At 42.5% G+C, this 6,000-nt stretch overlaps 1 protein-coding gene across 1 annotated transcript in view; it reads left to right on the top strand.

The window, feature by feature from the left end:
* Positions 1-1,994: 1,994 nt before the first annotated feature.
* The window catches only part of LOC310879176 (uncharacterized protein), a 55,644-nt gene continuing 51,638 nt past the window's right edge, over positions 1,995-6,000 (top strand). The window contains exon 1 of the mRNA XM_083793628.1: positions 1,995-2,021. The gene's annotated coding sequence lies outside the window, so the exon portion shown is untranslated. The remainder of the gene's footprint in view (positions 2,022-6,000) is intronic.

Here is a 6,000-nt window from a genome sequence, read left to right as displayed (position 1 = left end):
ATAAATAGTGTCATTATAGTAAATCAGTGTCATACAGTACATATTCTGAAGAAAATCTGGAGACTGACATTCTGGATTTTATGATCAAAATAAGAACATAATAATGGTGTGTAAAAAAACAAAATCTAAAATTTGCCACGGACCAGCTGGCCACGTACGGACACAGGCCTATTGCCCACTGCTTCATGATGACCAACTATTTCCAATCACGCCATCCCTTAGTCCGACTAAAGTGAATATGTGTGTACCCAATGTTATGGCATTTCTTCCGGACGATCCTGAGATATTGTGTCCATGCGGTTGGGACGGATGGACATGGACAACCAAATCATTGTTGCCCCGGCTACAGCTGTCCCCAAGGCGGAGACACCTGTAAACCAGCGATGTACCGTAACAATTGATTCTGATACTTGCGGTATACAATTTAAAAGTATATTATTTTACACTGTGTCTGTGTGTGTGTGTGTGTGTGTGTGTGTGTGTGTGTGTGTGTGTGTGTGTGTGTGTGTGTGTGTGCGCGTGTGTGTGTGTGTGTGTGTGTGTGTGTGTGTGTGTGTGTGTGTGTGTGTGTGTGTGTGTGTGTGTGTGTGTGTGTGTGTGTGTGTGCGTGTGCATGCTGTTTCCATGCACCTCCACAGAGCCCCTCCCTTCTGAAGCGGCGTCTGATTATAATAGGTGTGTTGCTACGGTTACAGCTCTCAGGAATGTGAGGTGTGGTGTCATGGTTGCCCAATACAACACAATAAAAATCCTTAGCGTTGATGTAACTCTGTAACCAAATACTGTACATACTGTAACCAAATGGACCCGAAGGGTTGGGTCCATTTGGTATTGGTACACTCTTTGAGTGACAACAGGATACAGAAAATATAGTGAAACTTCATATTGTATACTTACAAAACTAACTAAAATGAAATGAAACCGTACAGAAAATGTTTTTAGATTAATTTGTTGACACAACAAGCACAACGCGGCATATGACTGTATAGCGTGCACGTGCTAATGAGCATTCTGAACAAATACTATAGCTTTTTTATTCAGTATACTGAATCTCAAACTACTGAACTACTAAAAGTCTGGAACCTACCCGAAACTGAACTGGGATGAAAACAAAAATGTAAAACAATATACAAATATAGCAGCGCAAGACTACAATTCTACCAACTCTTCTAGAACAGGCTTCTAGGCTGTTCTTTGGTGGACAATGATCCTGTGTGGCTTAATTAGCTAGTGCAACAGGTTCTATTCTACATTATTTCAATGACTAGACCAAGACATTAACAGTAGGCACATGGATTAAGGGTTCTGTACCCTTAGGCCTAATGCCCAATGGGCAATAGGCCTAATAGGCCTACCTCAATTAATACATATAATAGCTTAATAAGTAGGCCAACAAGTTCCCCATAGTTTAGGCATGTTGCAGACAGACAGACTACAGCTAAAGTTGTCTAGCTGTAGTCAAGATAAGTTGGTCACTCTCAAGGAAATGAAATTGCCTCATGGCAGATAAACATTCTTGAAATAATTGCATTTTTTTTTTGTTCTTTTTTTTGTGGGAGACTTAGAGAAATATTTCCAAACATGGAATTAGCAATGAACATCCGCTTAGAGAGAGAGAGAGAGAGAGAGAGAGAGAACCCCATGTACTGGAGTTCTGCCAAAAGGGAATACTTTTCATGACGTAGGACATTATGTTTTATATTTTTTTACTTTTTTAACAAGGATGATGTTCAGCCATGAGAGCTACGTAGCGGTCCCACCCAACCAACCGACCCCACCCATGCACGGTGCGCCCCGCCCACTTATTGCCAGTCTCCACACAGCTGACAGCTAATGCCAGCCAGAGACAGGTAGACAGGTACAGTAAGGACGTACAGTGCAGTACAGTAGAGAGACGGAGAGTGACACATGCAGTGACGGACGGCGTCCACAGGTGCAACTAACGAACTGACCGCGGTTCCACCCTCCTCGACACAAACCCTGAACCCACGCCGACCGAAGAAAGAACTTTATACTTACTGGTAAGACGCGAGGCTTTATAAATACTGGTTTGTGTGCTTGGTTGAGATATTTATTAAACCCCACAACCCTTTGTATTGTTGTACAGGGTTCCGAAATGGGCTACAGATATTTACTGGTTCATGTTGTAGGATATTGAAGAGATATGTAGGCTACTGGTGGTGGTGGCCTTATCGTTTAATTTCGACAGTAGCCCTACTACGGTAATGTCATTTATAACTTTGGATTACCGTATATTCGTCGGGCAGACAGGACAGAGTGACAGTCAGCGGTGTTCTGTTCACTCACTCGTCTGGATAGCTGTGCCGCCTAGCTGGTGGACTGATATTGTCTACTTAAGTGAAGTGTATTAAAAATACTCTAAGGTCACGTTTAGGCCCACAGCTGACTGAAATTACTTGAGCCAAGGTGCAGAAGCATTGGCAATTTGGGTTAATTAAACTTAATTTACAAGAGCACAGTTTCTCTGCAGGTCAGTGGAAGAAGTAAATCAAAAGTAAAACTAGCCTATACATGGTAAAACATGGTTTACAAACTAATATGTTGTGTGGAGATGATACAGTGTGGACTGATACAATACTACAATTAAGTTTCATCAGAGGCATAGCCTATAACTGTTGTAGTATTTTCTTGTCAGTGAAAGTATACCACAGTCAACCCCTTATTTTATCTTTACACATCATAAATTGTTACTAGTTAAATTGAATTGATGGTTTTAGTTCGTAAAAAATGCATCTGATAGAAAGAAGCATTGTTATGGATATTTTTGATTGCCTACCAATTACATTTCCACCTCCCTTTGGCAAACTGCGCACATGCAAACAACACATCAATGCAGCGATCCACTGATCTGAAAAGTACATTATATCAGCTGTCTGTCAAAGTGCTGTCAAAGATCAGTCCTGTTTCATGACCATGACCACCTGTACTCTGCTCTGATAAGACCAGCCACATGAACACGTGTTTATTTACAAAGAGATTGGGCCTTTCATTATCTTAAGTAGGCCTAAATGATCATATAAATTATTATTATTATAATAACAATAAATAATAATATCCATTGATCTCCCTGTGTCTGTTGGTCACTGGGAGCTGACCAGTACTACTGTTGGTCTGTGGGAGCTGACCAGTACTACTGTTGGTCTGTGGAAGCTGACCAGTACTACTGTTGGTCTGTGGAAGCTGACCAGTACTACTGTTGGTCTGTGGGAGCTGACCAGTACTACTGTTGGTCTGTGGGAGCTGACCAGTACTACTGTTGGTCACTGAGAGCTGACCAGTACTACTGTTGGTCTGTGGGAGCTGACCAGTACTACTGTTGGTCACTGAGAGCTGACCAGTACTACTGTTGGTCTGTGGGAGCTGACCAGTACTACTGTTGGTCACTGAGAGCTGACCAGTACTATACTGTTGGTCACTGAGAGCTGACCAGTACTACTGTTGGTCACTGAGAGCTGACCAGTACTACTGTTGGTCTGTGGGAGCTGACCAGTACTACTGTTGGTCTGTGGGAGCTGACCAGTACTACTGTTGGTCTGTGGGAGCTGACCAGTACTACTGTTGGTCTGTGGAAGCTGACCAGTACTACTGTTGGTCACTGGGAGCTGACCAGTACTACTGTTGGTCACTGAGAGCTGACCAGTACTACTGTTGGTCTCTGGAGCTGACCAGTACTACTGTTGGTCACTGAGAGCTGACCAGTACTACTGTTGGTCACTGAGAGCTGACCAGTACTACTGTTGGTCTCTGGAGCTGACCAGTACTACTGTTGGTCTCTGGAGCTGACCAGTACAACCACAGAGTGTGTGTGTGTGTGTGTGTGTGTGTGTGTGTGTGTGTGTGTGTGTGTGTGTGTGTGTGTGTGTGTGTGTGTGTGTGTGTGTGTGTGTGTGTGTGTGTGTGTGTGTGTGTGTGTGTGTGTGTGTGTGTGTGTGTGTGTGTGTGTGTGTGTGTGTGTGTGTGTGAGAGAGAGAGTATGAGAGAGAGAGAGACTTCAGGAGCTTCAACTGGTGGTCGTGGTTGGAAAGAATGTTACTGTAACTTATTGACTTCTCCCACCCTGATTTTTACCAGATAATATCACGGTGATTGAACCGTGACCACTCGGAGCCCCACCCACTTCACCTTTTACCCTCTTTCTATAACCAAACCCTGGTGCATAAACTTAAAGGAATACTATGTAACTTTGCCGTTTGTTTTCATAACAAAACAATACATATAATATGTTTTTAACCCATTCCCCTCTATCCCAGCAGTCTTCAGCCACTGGAGTCGTGTGCAAGTGTTTACCTGCAGAAAGACATCTCACCATATTTCTGTGTTTTCTCTGTTTATTGGTAGACCAGGGACGTTTTGGGGCTAGCAAAACAAACAGTGGAAACACCACAATGTATTATATATGTATTTATAGTTTTGTTTTGCAAACACACACAGGGCAAAGTTACATAAACTATGCGGCTATATGACTGATAATAATCAGCTGTAAAATGTAAACGTTAACTAAACTGAATAATAATGTGACCACTGTCTGTCTGTCTGTCTGTCTGTCTGTCTGTCTGTCTGTCTGTCTGTCTGTCTGTCTGTCTGTCTGTCTGTCTGTCTGTCTGTCTGTCTGTCTGTCTGTCTGTACTGTACACAATGCAAACAATACTCTAATGATATTTTAGTTTATTGTAAGTTGACTGCTCACAAACTAAACAGTCGGTCATGCAAGACGTGCATGTGTAAAGATTTTCACTGGAATGCAGTAACCCCAGATTATTGACTATTTCTGACTCTCTCTCTGTGTGTGTGTGTGTGTGTGTGTGTGTGTGTGTGTGTGTGTGTGTGTGTGTGTGTGTGTGTGTGTGTGTGTGTGTGTGTGTGTGTGTGTGTGTGTGTGTGTGTGTGTGTGTGTGTGTGTGTGTGTACATACGTGCATGCGTGCATGCATGGTTGGACGGGCCATAATGTCCAGTTGAGTGTAAAGCATATCATAGTGAATATATATGTGAGCTTGTAGATCGGATATATATATACACTAGTGTATACGTACTGTATACATCAGTCTTAAGCCCTAAACACACCAAAGGGCAACTCCAAACGGTTGCAATTTAGGAGTTAACGCTAAAACCGTCTCGACCCTGCCTGGGGTCCACCAATGCTTTCTATGGCATAGGCCAGGGGTACTCAACTCGCGGACCGCTAGCTCAATTTAACAAAGACGCAGATGATCAGAAATCAGCAGAGATTGATCGACGTTTGCGCTACTGTATGCCGTATTGAAGTGGAGTAGGCCCCAGACTTTTTTTTCTCCCTGGAAATAAAAAACGTCTGGGTTTCCGAGGCTAACTAAAACATATCACACCGCAGGGACACCGCTAAAACTGTCTTAGACCAAGTGGTAAGAGGTGGGACTGCAGGCGGACCCGTGGAGTTATCAATCCGGTTCAGTCTCTATCCTTTTAATACTCTATGGTCTTGACCCTTTGGTGTGGTTATGGCTTTAACCCATTCTGACCTGAGATCAGATTCATACGAGGTTTCCGCCGGACACACACTGGTCTGATTAAGGAGCAGCACAGACTGCAGGGGACCTTTTAGAAAAGGTTCTCTTGTTTTGGGGGCAAAAGACAATCATCTCTCAACCTCACCTGTACAACAGTGGCCCATTGTATCAGTTTATAACATTCATAACTAACTCACTGTTAGGCCTGTCACAAGTTACATAATTGCAATTATTTGAGATAAGCCGGATAATCGTTTCCATGTTGAAATGTTCTTTCATTTTCAAACATTTTCCCAAACTGTGGAAATGGCAGATCTACTGTACATGCTCACAGCATGTTGAGCTAGTTTTACATCTACTATTTCCACTATAATTTTAAAACAGACTTTGATTAAATATAGCCTTATTTTTCTTTCTTTCTTTCTTTCTTTCTTTCTTTCTTTCTTTCTTTCTTTCTTTCTTTCTTTCTTTCTTTCTTTCTTTCTTTCTTTCTT

This window comes from Protomyctophum parallelum (genome assembly GCF_964188405.1).
Source record: "Protomyctophum parallelum genome assembly, chromosome: 21".
Classification (NCBI taxonomy): Eukaryota; Metazoa; Chordata; class Actinopteri; order Myctophiformes; family Myctophidae; genus Protomyctophum; species Protomyctophum parallelum.
This window is presented reverse-complemented; position numbering and strand designations above follow the sequence as displayed.